Source organism: Capricornis sumatraensis, chromosome 2 (genome assembly GCF_032405125.1).
Source record: "Capricornis sumatraensis isolate serow.1 chromosome 2, serow.2, whole genome shotgun sequence".
In the NCBI taxonomy this organism is placed as follows: Eukaryota; Metazoa; Chordata; class Mammalia; order Artiodactyla; family Bovidae; genus Capricornis; species Capricornis sumatraensis.
The window spans coordinates 217,202,211-217,214,736 of NC_091070.1; positions in this window are offsets into that span (position 1 = coordinate 217,202,211).

The following is a 12,526-nucleotide window of genomic DNA, read 5'->3' on the forward strand; positions in this document are numbered from 1 at the left end:
CTGCCGTGCTCGGGGGACAGGAGATGTGTCTTCTTAGTTTCATCTACAGATGAAGACGAACTGCATTTAAATGCACCTGGAGGCCTGTTCACACCCAGATCTGATTCAGAGGGTGAGATTATGGACTTTGGGCTGATGTAAAAATGGAATGGGACTTTGGGGGTCTTGAGGGGAAGGTGAGTGTACTTTGCATCTGAAAGGGATGTGAATCTTTGAGGGCCAGAAGGCAAACTGTGGTGGGCAGCCTCTAAGATGACTCCAATGCTCCCCCATTTCCAGGAGCCACATCCCTGCCTGTTACTCACAGCTTTTCCACAAAGTGTGGGCTGCACCTAATGACTTGATTCCAAAGAATACAAGACAGCAAAGTGATGGGATATCGCGGCAACATCCAGTCACAAAAAGGTGCTGGGGGTCATCTTCTGCACTGCCTCCCACTCTGAGGAGGCCAGCTGAGGCTGGCAGCTGGTCTTTCACTGGCCCACCTGGCAGGAAGCTGAGCGATCCTCCAACCAGCAGCCCAGAGGGGCCCAATCCACCAAGGACCACGTGAGGGCGCAGAAGGGCTCCATCCCCCTGGACCTCGAGATGAGTCAGGCCCTTAACGACAGCCTGTGAGAGACCCTGAGCGGAAGCCCAGCTGGACCACACCAGGATCCCGGACCACAGGAAGTGTGAGGTGATAAACGTCTATGGTGCCATCTGCTGCTTTCTGGGATTCTGTCTTTTATAAGCAGTTAATGCAGAGCGGAGCAGTAAATTCTAGAAACACTAGAAAGCACAGACCCAGGAGAAACGTCTCTTGGGAACACAGGTGGCCTGGGACAGAGGCTGGTGTACTTGCTGCCACAACCACCTTTGGGCTGGTGCCAGGCGAAGAGCAGGCAATGAGCAAAGGAACTGACTCGACACAGTGGAGTGAGGGCATCTTGGCAGGAAAGTGGGTGGAGCGCAGCCAAGTATGGAGGCAGGACGGAACTGAGAGGATCAGGAGGGACGTGGATCCACAACGTGGCCTCAGAAACTCAGCTGTGATCTCCCGGCTGTAATAAACTTGTTCCCAGACTGCCACTGGCACTGACCCCCAGGAGTCACGTAGCTGGAGAGAGTACCTGCTGGTGTCATGGGGTTCCCCTAGTCTCTGTGCAATGCTGCTGAGAAGGTGACCTTCGGAGTGGGGCAGCCCCGAGTTCAAACCTCTCATACTTACTAGCTGTGTGACCTTGGGATAGTTATCTAACCTCTCTGAGCCTTGGTTCTTTATTTGTTGTTTGTAAAGATTGCAGGAGATGATGCCAAAAAAGGGTAGCTTAATACACGGTCATTCAAATCCAGATGAATCCAGTTTAAAAATCATACTTAGCTCTATCTTAGCTTCCCGAGTGGCTCAGCTGGTAAAGAATCCACCTGCAATGCGGGAGACCTGTGTTCAATCCCTGGGTTGGGAAGATCCCCTGGAGAAGGGAATGGCTACCCACTCCAGTGTTCTGGCCTGGAGAATCCCATGCATTGTATGGTCCATGGGGTCGCAAAGAGTCTGACACGACTGAGTGACTCTCACTTAAGCTCTGTCAGACTCTATCATCCCCAGCCTCCAAGATATGCGACGATGATGTTTGCACAGCCTCACCCTCGTTCCCACTGACCTTTCTTCGGGCCCATCAGCCTCCCCAGAACCTAGGAGGAACTTGCCTGGTGCAAACCGGGCTAAGGTTCCGAGAAAGCAGAGTGAAGGACCTAGGCAGATTCCTCTGGGGGTCCCAGGCCTCCTTTCTGGGAAGGAGGAGAGGGTTTCCCAGCTGTCCTGAGGAGGCTGATCATGACCTTTAGCCCGAGCCCCGCACACAGGCTCTGACCATCCTCCACTCGCTTGGACCATCAGTGTGCCCTATAAGAGACTGCCAGCCGGAGGAAGCCGGACAGTTTAGAGACAAACACAAGGCATACAGAGGAGGACTCCTGGGAAGCACAGAGCCTCAGGTTTCCACTTGAAAAAGTCGTTTGGAAGAGGAGGAATTAACTGCCCTGAACTGAAAAATCGAGGATGAGGTAAGGACAAGAATCAAACTCTTCAACCCAAGTCCTGTCCAAATTCTTTCTGCAGAAGGAAATTGAAGATTCTCATGGTACGACAGCGTCACCTGGTGGGGAGATCTGAGATGGCACTTAGAAGGTTTCCAGGGTGCCCCTGCCTTTGCTTTGGAGGAGAGACACAGAAAATGACCTCCCCAGGACCATGATCCCTCCAGAACTGGAGTATAACGTCTGCTTTCCACTCTCAAACGTTAAAGAAGCTGTGTCTCAAAACCTTGTGTGAATAAGATTATGGGATATTCCAACTCAGCATCCACGTGGCTTGTGGTTCAGTCTCAAGTCAAGCCCGACTCTTTGCGATCCCATGGACTGCAGCACGTCAGCCTCCCCTGTCCTCTACTATCTCCCAGAGTTTGCCAAGATTCATTTTCATTGAGTCAGTGATGCCATCTAACCATCCCACCTTCCGCCGCCCCCTTCTCCTCCTGCCCTCCATCTTTCCCAGCACCAAGGTCTTTTCCAGTGAGCCTGCTCTTTGCATCAGGTGGCCAAAGTACTGGAGCTGCAGCTTCAGCTTCAGCATCCTTCCAAATGGCTGTTTCCATCTGGTTAGCAATAGTCACTTCGTATTTTCCCAGGCAGGGGACAGGGACTCACCTAAATCAGTGCTCAAAAGCGGCCTTGCAGGGTTGCCCAGGTGTTACCTAGTTTCGACAGGAGAGGGGCTGAGGGACTCGCCCAAGGTCAGTGCCAGGACCCTAAGGCTCCTTCTGCTCTAAGTTGTGTGGGAAACAAATGACAGTTTCAGCTTCAAGTTCCCCAAATACCCAATGGGTTCTCCTTGGTGTCCAAAATTCCTACATTTCTTTCCCCAGCTGAAGACTGACTTTCTTAATCAACTCCAGAAAGCGCTGTGTTTCTAGGAAAGTATAAATTACCTCTCCAAGAGAGTGTGTTGATTACACGGGAGGTGGGTTGGGCGCTGGGGAAGAGTTAGCAGCAGGAGCCTCATACTCTGGGCCGGTGGTTAGCACAGTCCCCAGGGCGCAGGGTCACTGGGTCACTCTGGTGACTTCCATGCCAGGCCACACTGAGCCTCTCAGCTGGGAGATCAAGGGGAACTCGGTTTATCACCATGTATATGTTGTGGTTATGAGTCCTGGGTTAGGCTTGGGGTGTGCTGGGACTTGGGGAGCCCTGAGCAAGCCGGAGAAGGCAATGGCACCCCACTCTAGTACTCTTGCCTGGAAAATCCCGTGGATGAAGGAGCCTGGAAAGCTGCAGTCCATGGGGTCGCTGAGGGTCGGACACAACTGAGCGACTTCACTTTCACGCATTGGAGAAGGAAATGACAACCCACTCCAGTGTTCTTGCCTGGAGAATCTCAGGGACGGGGGAGCCTGGTGGGCTGCCGTCTATGGGTTCGCACAGAGTCAGACACGACCGCAGCGACTTAGCAGCAGCAGCAGCAGAGCAAGCCGGTGGAGGAGGAAACGGCAGCCCACTCCAGTATCCTTGCCTGGAGAATCCGATGGACAGAGGAACTTGGCGGGCCACAGTCCATGAGGTCGCAAAGGGTCGGGTGTGGCTGAAGTGAATGAGCACACAGGTGCGCACGAGCGCGCAGGAGGCAGGAGAGAAGAAGGGGCAGAGGCAGAAGCGCCCGAGGGATACGCCGTCTTGATCTGCCTCTGCAGGTGCTCAAGATGGAGCCTGATCACGCCTGTGAAGCTTGGCTCCTCTTTGCTGAAATGAAGGCCGCTGCCCAGCTATTCAGCCCAGTTATGCAAAGCTGCTCACCAACTCTGACCACTGGTGGGGACTGCCTGTAGTCCTTGTTGAGGGAAGATGCTAAAACCACATCCAGGAAAGAAGCCTGTGCTTGATTAGCAGTGGCTGCAGCAGTGGCAGGACCCAGAGCTTCAGATGGAGCGCGGAGTCCCGGCGAGGTGGGAATGGATTGGGTTCCAGGTGGTCCTCCTGCTGCAGGGAAGAACCAGTCCCATCCCCATGCTGGAAGACATGTTTCTCAGACTCGGTTTCCATCGCTTTTGTTATTATGATCACACATGACGGCTTGCCTCAGAGAACCCTGCCCCTCTGCCTGACTGTGAAGCTAGAGAACCTTTTTCAGGACCCTCTTCACCTGTAGATGGCAGGCAGGAATAAATTAACACGTCCCCTGCCTGAGGCTTGCCATTCTAGGAGAGGTTTGCAAGATGAAAGGCCTTTGTGCTTGGCTTCTCACCTCCCCCGTCTCTGATCTTAAAATAAGCTGACATCCAGACCCCGTAAGGTGGTTATTTTGAGACATCAGTCTGCCATCTTCTCCGTCAGCTGGCTTTCCACGTAAAGGTGCATTCCTTGCCTCAACACCTCGTCTCTCAGATTTGTTGGCCTGCTACAAACAGAGCGAGCCTGGACTCGTGGTCACACCGCAGCCCAGGGAGCGTGAAGAGGACGGAAGTCATCAGCGCAAACAAGGAGGAAGGGTCACAGGACAGAAGGCAGGTGTCCAGGCAGGAGTACTGGTCCCTACTTCAGAGGGCACCTGGGAGGTGTCTCCATGGGCATTCTGTCCTGGGCTCTCTGAAGAAAGGGCAGTTCTGGCTGTGCCCCTGTCCTGATGTCTGGGTACAACAGGGGGCAGATCCCCACAGGTGGGGAGGTGAGAGCAACATCCTTACACTCTTGGTCTTGGGAAAGGTCCTCTTCACCAAATTGCTCCCAGAGCTGAAAGCCCTTGCTGCGAGATGGAGATATGGAAGGAAATAAAGAGAGGACTGATGGACAGTGAGGAAAGGCAAGCCAGGCAAGGTTCTGGTCTCAGCGAATAAATGAAAGGAACGTGAGCACACGGTCAGCACTCATTCAACAGAAATTTACAGATAACCTTCTACATCAGATATGCCCACAATATGAGAGTGTGGCACTGCCCCACGGAGTCGACAGAATTAAAATAAAACCAGAAACCACAAAGCAAAATGAGCTGCTCTACATTCCATCTCATGTGGCAGCCAAGAGACACATCTTCACCCGGGAAATAAACGGCGAATGTGACAAGGGGCTTTCAGTGATGACGTTTTCCTATGAGACCACCCAGTTCCCCGTCTGTCACGGCTCTGGCTTACCCTCGTCCCTCTGCTGTTCTTCCCTGCTTTATTTTTAATGCCTTTGCTTCCACTGCCACCATTTTTTACCACTCTTCTTTATTCCTGCAAACTTTCCCTAACATTCATCTGCCCTTAGCTCCAGGATCTTTCAGAAGTTTTGCAAAAATGTTCTCTTTTATTATTCACCTGTGAATACAAGTGTTAGTCAAAAGGGGGAAAAAGAGACAAAAAAAGAGAGACATGTCCTATTTTTTACAGTTTGGATTGTTAAAGCTAAGACTTGGAGCAAAAAGAAATCACCATTAAAACAATTTTACAATATTTTTAAAAATTTTAAGAGTGTTTTTTCACTCATTATTTATCTCCCTAACTTTACAAGAGTTTTTAATTCTATGTTCCATTGCAATATTTGGACTTCCCTGGTGGCTCAGATGGTAAAGCGTTTGCCTACAATGTCGGAGACCTGGGTTCAATCCCTGGGTTGGGAAGATCCTCTGGAGAAGGAAATGGCAACCCACTCGAGTACTCTTGCCTGGAAAATCCCACGGATGGAGGAGCATGGTAGCTTACAGTCCACAGGGTCACAAAGAGTCGGACATGACTGAGCGACTTCGCTTCCACTTTGGAATATTTATCCATAAATCTAGTCTGGAACATACTAATAACCAAGAGGTATATACCATATTATTTTCCATATTTTTCTTAACATTATCTCAAAAAGACTGCTTTTATAAAAACTTGATGTTTATGAGTTTGATAGCTACAAAACACCCCCTCGAGTTGACTAAGCATGACATGTTAAACAATTCACTTATTAGACATTTTTGGTGGTTGTTGTTGTTCAGTTGCTAAGCCGTGTTCCACTCTTTGTGGACCCATGGACTGCAGCACGCCAGGCTTCCCTGTCCTTCACCATCTCCCAGAGTTTGTTCGGATTCATATCCACTGAGTCAGTGATGCAATCTAACCATCTCATCCTCTGCCACCCCTTCTCCTCTTGCCTTTAACCCTTCCCAGCATCAGGGCCTTTTCAAATGAGTCAACTCTTCCCATCAGGTGGCCAAAGTATTGGAGCTTCAGCTTCAGCATCAGTCCTTCCAATGAATATTCAGGACTAATTTCTTTTAGGATGACTGGTTTGATCTCCTTGCAGTCCAAGGGACTCCCAAGAGTCTTCTCCAAAACCACAGTTCAAAAGCATCAGTTCTTTAGCATTCAGCCTTCTTTATGGTCCAACTCTCACATCCATACATGACCACTGGAAAAACTATAGCTTTGACTAGATGGACCTTTGTTGGCAAAGTAATGTCTCTGCTTTTTAATACACTCTCTAGGTTGGTCATAGCTTTTATTCCAAGGAGCAACCATCTTTTAATTTCATGGCTGCAGTCACCATCTGCAGTGATTTCAGAGCCCAAGAAAATAAAGTCTGTCACTGTTTCCATTGTTTCTTTTGATGATATTTTTTGTTTGTTTGTTTGTTTATTTATGGCTGTGTTGGGTCTTGGTTGCTGTGCTTGGGCTTTCTCGACCTGTGGTGAGTGGGGGTATCCTCTAGTTGCAGTACACAGGCTTCTCACTGCAGCAGCTTCTCGTTGCAGAGCACGGGTTTCAATAGGTGTGGCACACAGGCTAAGTTATCCTGCAGCACATGGGATCTGTGGGATCTTCCCGGACCAGGGACCTAACCTATGTCTCCTGCATTGGTCGGTAGATTCTTTACCACTGAGCCACTAGGGAAGCCCCGAAGTTGTTTTCTTCATTTCAGTTTGTTCATGAGTACTGTATAGAAACACACCTGATTTTGTATATTGATCTATCCTGCAATCTTGCTGAACCCAGTTATCAATTCTAGTTTTTTCTAGGGGATTCCTTAGGAACCAGATGAAACGTTGAGATTCTGAATTAGCCACCCTAACCTTTCCAACCCCCTGTCAGTGACGGAGCGTCTCCTCTGAGGAGACTTGGTAGAGAAGGGGTGGCTTGCACAAGGGGCTAAGCCAGGGGGAACAGTGTGAGACCTCCATCCTCCAGCCTTGGGGGCCCACACTTCCCTTCAGCATGCTGACCCATCCTTCCTGGACAGCCTCCCGCATCCCTAGAGGCAGCATCCCCAGGGAGAGGTGCTTCCTTCTGCTGGTTCCTTCCCTAGTGCCTTGCTTTGGCAACGTCTTTGTATCTCTTCTGAGTCCTTCCGACTGGAATTACTGCAGTCATTACCACTCTGCCCTTTATCATACCCTTTTCATTCCTCCTATCATTCAGAGTTTAAGGGTAAAAAGATGACGGTGCAGAATCATCAGGAACAATTTGAACCTGAGTTCCAGCCAGCGCAGCCCTGGAAATCAGTCAGCCCTTCACTGCCGTTTAGAGTTCTCTGGGTGAAGATCAAGTCTCATCTTAGGCCCCAGTTATTCCATTCACCCCATACCCACAGCTCTCTCTTCCTCTCCCAAGACTCTCTTCCTCCCCTCTGTAGCTCCCAGCCTCCAGTTCCTAAATCCCTGTACATGTCCTGTGAAAGACACCCCAAACTCCACCTCTAACCAGTAACAGTATTGCCAAAGCTTCATTGCCATTTCCTGTCCATCAAAAAATCATGTGTTGTCTTCATCTTTTAGCAACACAAAGTCCCTGCCAAAGCTTTAAAATCGTAGTTTTTTTTTTTTCCTTTAAGTGATCGAATTTCTGGAACCGGCTGAGATGTTGGAATTCTGAACTAGCTGTTTTCCCACTGACTCTTCTTTTTTTCAGCCAGAAATAGGTTGGGAGCCATTATCACATGTTGAAAATTGAAAATCCTGCTCCTCAGACTTTAACGAATGACCTCAGAATCATCTCTCCTCCTTCTCTTTTTGCATGGTTAATGAAATTTTGTTGCTTTATTCCTTCAAGAAACTCTAGTTACACCAGCTATTTGATACTTTTTTCCTATTCAAGGTTGGAAATTCTGTGAGGGGCTTTTGTAGTCATTTTTTATCTTTCTATTCCATCCAAAGCCTTACTGCTGCTGTTGCTGCTGCTAAGTCACTTCAGTCATGTCCGACTCTGTGTGACCCCATAGATGGCAGCCCACCAGGCTCCCCCATCCCTGGGATTCTCCAGGCAAGAACACTGGAGTGGGTTTCCATTTCCTTCTCCAATGCATGAAAAGCGAAAAGTGAAAGTGAAGTTGCTCAGCCGTGTCCAACTCTTCGAAACCCCATGGACTGCAGCCCACCAGGTTCCTCTGTCCATGGGATTTTCCAGGCAGGAGTACTGGAGTTCGGTGCCATCACCTTCTCCTTACTAAACACAATCATTTCCACGTGGAAACAGTGTTGATTCTGCAAAAGTAATCAGTGAAGCCATCACTGTCTTGGAATCCTTAGAATCCTATCTTCCAGCTTGTGTTTGGTAAATGAGATTCACAGGGACAATGGAAACATGAGCACAGAGATATATTTCAATGTGTTTGTTCTCCACCACTCCAAAGAGTGCTTAAAATAAGTCTACGGATATGGAATTTCCAGTGGACCCTCAGTAGTGGGAATTCAGCAAGACCCAATGTAAGCACAAGGCAAGTGTGTTGTGTCTACAGTTGAGCACTCTGGGTGCTGACAGCCCCGGAAGGCCACCTTTTCCCTTAGAACCTGAACTGGCTTCACACGTATAGTGTAGAGAGTGGCATCCTAAGAAACACGGACAACAAGGGCCTGGATCATATCCTTTCTTACTCGTGTTACTTCCTCGTACGATGCCACTGAAAACAGTAACAGAACAGTGAGTGGAGAGGTGAGGCAACCCAGGCCCCTTCCGCTTTCAGTCCTTCCTTACACATCACTAAGCCTAAAGGGGGGGTACTAGTAGGGCTTCTGAAAAAACTGCAGTAAAATCTGTGAAGCTTGTTTTGTGAAGCATGTCCTCGGTTCTGATAAGGACAAAATACATATACATATACGAGCCACCAAATACAAAATGTGACTTTTTATTTCTGTGATTCCACAAATGAGTCTAATGCAGTTTTATTTGCATTTAAAGCTGACTTTGCAATGGACGGATTGGGAATTTGGATTAGCAGGTGCAAGCTATTATATATACATTGGATAAACAACAAGATCCTACTGTATAGCACAGGGATTATTGTCAATATCCTGTAATAAAAAGCAGAGACATCACTTTGCCAACAAAGGTCAATCTAGTCAAAGCTATGGTTTTTCCAGTGGTCATGTATGGATGTGAGAGTTGGACCATAAAGAAGACTGAGCACTGAAGAATTGGTGGTTTTTTATTGTGCTGCTGGATAAAACTCTTGAGAGTGACTGGACAGCAAGGAGATCCAGCCAGTCCATCCTAAAGGAAATCAACCCTGAATAGTCACTGGGAGGACTGATGCTGAAGCTGAAGCTCCAATCCTTTGGCCACCTGATGGGAAGAGCTGACTCGTTGGAAAAGTCCCTGAAGCTGGGAAAGACTGAAGGCAGGAGGGGAAGTGGGCGACAGGATGAGGTGGTTGGGTAGCAGCACCAGGTCAATGGACATGAGTTTGAGTAAGCTCTAGGAGCTGGTGATGGACAGGGAAGCCTGGTGTGCTGTGGTTCATGGAGTCACAAAGAGTTGCACACAGCTTAGGGACTGAACAACAACAATGTTCAGTAACAAACCATAATGGAAATGAATATGGAAAAATGGAAAACGTTAATGACGAGGAACACACAGACACATATATACAACTGAATCACTTTGCCACACACCGGAAACTAACACAACATTGTAAATCAACTATACTTCAATAAACAATTAAGTAAAATACAGCTGGCTTCATATACTATAAAACTGGATGGTAAAATTCATCCTAATAATTTGTAACTTTTTCTTTACTTAGCAGGTTTTAAAATGCTCTGAAAATTTAAGACATGGTGAATAAAGCGAAAAGTTTTATAAAGATTCTATTGGTTTGAATGGTACTTTCCCGTTTCTGTAACAAGGAACCAGTGTTCTCAGTTTGCTCTGGGACCACAAATAGTGTAGCCGACACTGCAGCAAAAGACAAATGGAAGCCACTTCCCTGGTGGTTTAGCCGAGGGCAGCAAAACAGAGGTGTAACTGAATAAGGCGCAATGTAACTTCACTAGCAACAAGTAGGGCTTCCTTGGCTCAGCGGTAAAGAATCCACCTGCCAATGCAGGGGATGCAAAAGACATGGGTTCACTCCCTAGTCCAGGAAGATCCCCTGGAGGAGGAAATGGCAACCCACTCCAGTATTCTTGCCTGGAGAATCCCTTGGACGGTGGAGCCTGGTGGGCTGCAGTCCATGGGGTTGTACAGAGTCATACAGGCCTGAGCTCGCACAGTGATAGGTACTGTGCAGAAAACTAAGGAGGACAAAGATGGTCAAAGCAAGTCAGAAGGCATCCAGGAATTAGATTTTGAAACCCTGCCAGGTGAGAAATGGAGTACTTCCTGCCATATCAGTCAACAAGGATGTCAGTCTCCAGGGATTCCAGCCCTCCAAATGTGAATTTCTGAGCCCTGAGGGCACCCAGGAAGGAGAACAATACCTGCCCATCCAGCAGCCATCAGATTGCAGCCACTACCTACAGTGAGCACTGAGGAACTCAGAAGGTGAAACACACAGGAATACGGGCCCAGAGAGCTCAGGTGCATGTGAAGGAATGACTTCAGCAGGCCCAGACTCTTCATCTTCCTGTACACAGAACAGCACTAAGTTCCTTGACTCAAGACATCTGGCTCTCTCTAAACAATGATAAGAAAGCCTTCCTCAGTGATCCATGCAAAGAAATAGAGGAAAACAACAGAACAGAAAAGTCTAGAGATCTCATCAAGAAAATTAGAGACACCAAGGGAATATTTCATGCAAAGGTGGGCACAAGAAAGGACAGAAACGATATGGACCTAAAAGAAGCAGAAGATGTTAAGAAGAGGTGGCAAGAATACACAGAAGAACTGTACAAAAAAGATCTTCATGACCCAGATAACCACGATGGTGTGATCACTCACCTAGTGTCAGACATCTTGGAATTCAAAGTCAAGTGGGCCTTAGAAAGCATCACTATGAACAAAGCTAGTAGAGGTGATGCAATTCCAGCTAGCTATTTCAAGTCCTAAAAGATGATGCTGTGAAAGCGCTGCACTCAATAGGCCAGCAAATTCGGGAAACTCAGCAGTGGCCATAGGACTGGAAAAGGTCAGTTTTCATTCCAATCCCAAAGGAGGGCAATGCCAAAGAATGTTCAGACTAGTGCACAATTACACTTATCTCACACACCTACAAAGTAATGCTCAAAATTCTTCAAGTGAGGCTTCAACAGTACATGAACCATGAACTTCTAGATGTTCAAGTTGGATTTAGAAAAGGCAGAGGAACCGGAGATCAAATTGCCAACATCTGTTGGATCTTAGAAAAAACAAGAGAACTCCAGAAAAACATCTACTTCTGCTTTATTGACTACACCAAAGCTTTTGACTGTGTGGATCACAACAAACTGTGGAAAATTCTTCAAGAGATGGGAATACCAGACCACCTTACCTGCCTCCTGGGAAATATGTATGAAGGTCAAGAATGAACAGTTAGAACTGGATATGGAACGATGGATTGGTTCCAAATTGAGAAAGGAGTATGTCAAGGTTGTATATTGTCACCTTGCTTATTTAACTTTCTTTCAGAGTACATCATTCAAAATGCCAGGCTGGATGAAGCACAAGCTGGAATCGATTGCTGGGAGAAATATCAATAACCTCAGATATGCAGGTGATAGCACCCTTTCGGCAGAAAGCAAAGAGGAACTGAAGAGCCTCTTGATGAAAGTGAAAGAGGAGAGTGAAAAAGTTGACTTGAAACCCAGCACTCAAAAAACTAAGATCATGACATGCAGCCTCATCACTTCATGGAAATAGATGGGAAAACAGTGGAAATAGTGGGAGACTTTATTTCCCTGGGCTTCAAAATCACTGCAGGTGGTGATTATAGCCATGAAATTAAAAGATGCTTGCTCCTTGGAAGAAAAGCTATGACCAACCCAGACAGCATGTTAAACAGCAGAGACGTTACTGACAAATGACCATCTATCTAAAGCTATGGTTTTTCCAGTAGTCATGTATGGATATGAGACTTGGACCATAAAGAAAGGAGAGCACCAAAGAATTGATACTTTTGAACTGTGGTGTTGGAGAAGACTCTTGAGAGTCCCTTGGACTGCAGGGAGACAAAACCAGTCAATCCTAAAGGAAATCAGTCCTGAATATTCATTGGAAGGACTGATGCTGAAACTGAAGCTCCAATACTTTGGCCACCTGATGTGAAGAACTGACTCATTTGAAAAGACCCTGATGCTGGGAAACATTGAGGGCAGGAGGAGAAGGAGGTGAGAGAGGATGCA